This window comes from Propithecus coquereli, unplaced genomic scaffold, assembly GCF_000956105.1.
Source record: "Propithecus coquereli isolate 6110/MARCELLA unplaced genomic scaffold, Pcoq_1.0 Scaffold414, whole genome shotgun sequence".
Classification (NCBI taxonomy): Eukaryota; Metazoa; Chordata; class Mammalia; order Primates; family Indriidae; genus Propithecus; species Propithecus coquereli.
Genome location: NW_012149886.1, coordinates 446,413 through 448,383, shown reverse-complemented (window position 1 = coordinate 448,383; position 1,971 = coordinate 446,413).

Sequence of the window (1,971 nt, the reverse complement as noted above, 5' to 3'; positions counted from 1 at the left end):
GAGAATATATTACATCAACTCTGGATACTGATTCCTTCATTCTCCATCATTGATGTTTTTCTTGTTATTTGCTTGGTCTTTTGTCTTTTTGTTTAGTGACTTGGCTGAAGTGAAGTTGATTTATCTCACAGTGTATGTTCTCTAATGTCCCTGCTCAGATTTTTTTCCTTGTTTTTTATATTTTAGTCTGGCCACCTAGGAGTCATGCCTGGGTTGGTTTGGTTTGAGACACTCATTGGTCAAAGGTTGTGTTTAAAACTCCTTTGCCAGTTTGATTTTTATGCTTTATTGTTGGATACATGAGTAGTTTCATACAGTTGTCGCATACCTGGTAGTTTGCCTTTGTTTTTTTTCTTTGTCCCATCTTCAGCCAGGGACTACAATAAAGTTTCCTCCCTCATCAATCTTAGAAGCCACAGCCTGGGCATGCATGTAGTATATTAGACAGTCAGTAATGATTGTCATATTAATTTTATGCCTGGTTATCTAGGAGTTTACCCTTGGTTAGAGCAGTTCATTTTGCAGCCAGTGTTTAATCAGAGGATATGCCAATGAGAACTTGGTCCTGTGTCAATGGGTCTGTATGTGGTTTGAAAAATATCAATTCTGCCTCATATGTTTCTCTGATTTCTCCTGAATTGGTATAGCCTAATACATGCATTTACCTTTACTGGTATCTAGAGTTGTCTGTAATCCCAGGGCTCTTCTTGGCTGTAACTTTCTCCGGTTCTTTCTATTAAGCTTCTAGTTATTCTAATATTTTACTTGTATTAGATCTACAAGCCCTCTCTTAATTGCTCTTCACTAAAATTTTCATTGTTGTTGACAATGCTCTTAGGTATGGTAAACTTCAAATAAAGTTTCAAATAAAGTTAGTCCCCTCTCTCTGCTATAAATAAAGTTAGTCCCCTCAGGTATAACTTTGGAGGGAAAGGCTTGCCTTTTTTCCCCAGCATAATCCACATGACATTACACTAGAGGTGGTAGGGTGGGGGATGAATTCCGTTTTACTGAAGTAGTGCAACTGCCCTCCAAGTAGATCTGAGTGGAGCCTGGAGTGGATAACCTGTTTATCGGCTTGCCCCTCTGCATTAGTCCTCTGCTCTTCTCTACAAGGAAGTTGAGTCAAGGACAATTGGGGGTCAATTTCTCTTAGACTGTTGCGCCTATGGTTCAGCTTCTACCCTATATGCAAATGGAGGCTGGGTTGGTGAAGAGAAATCTAGTCCTTTTTGTTGCACCTGCCTATAATAGACAGCAGGGAGGTAGGAAAAAATGCCAGCAGCTTGCTCCTCTAAGGGGAAGCCATAGCCCAAGACTGGAAGCAGGGAGATAAGGATTTTCCATCTTCTTGGCTTGCTTGTGCTAGAACCTCTGTAATATGGAGCTATTGGAGGAGTGAAGGTAATACAGCAAATTGTGGCACAAATACCACAGTGTTTTGCTATTTTTCTGACATTTAGTAATTTTCTTGAATGAATGTTTTTCTATGCTCTATGCCCTTAGGATAATTTCAAGATTTTCTAAATTATTGGTTATTTTTATAATTTTTACCAGTTATATTGTTATTTTGCTGGGTAGAGTGTTAATCAAGCTTCTCACTCTGTCATTCCAGAAATATTGCCCTCTGTCAGTTTGGTGTTAAAATTTCGATAGAATTCTCACAAATAATGCTTTATCATCAAACCACCAATTTTGAGATGCAGAATATTTGTCAACATTTATTACACATTCAACGTTTTATAATTTTCATTTTATTTTCTGCTGTAACTCATTATTATTTGACTAAGTGTTATTAGTTCTCAAATGTAGTGTAGAAGAAGGGAAAAATGGGTGATGGACTTTTTATTATTTCATTCTAACTCAAATTAAATGTGACTAAATAATGTCATACAAATTATATTATTATTAGAAATTTATTGACACTTTTCATTTTGGCCTAGTTGCTGGCTCTTATTTCATTAATTGTCC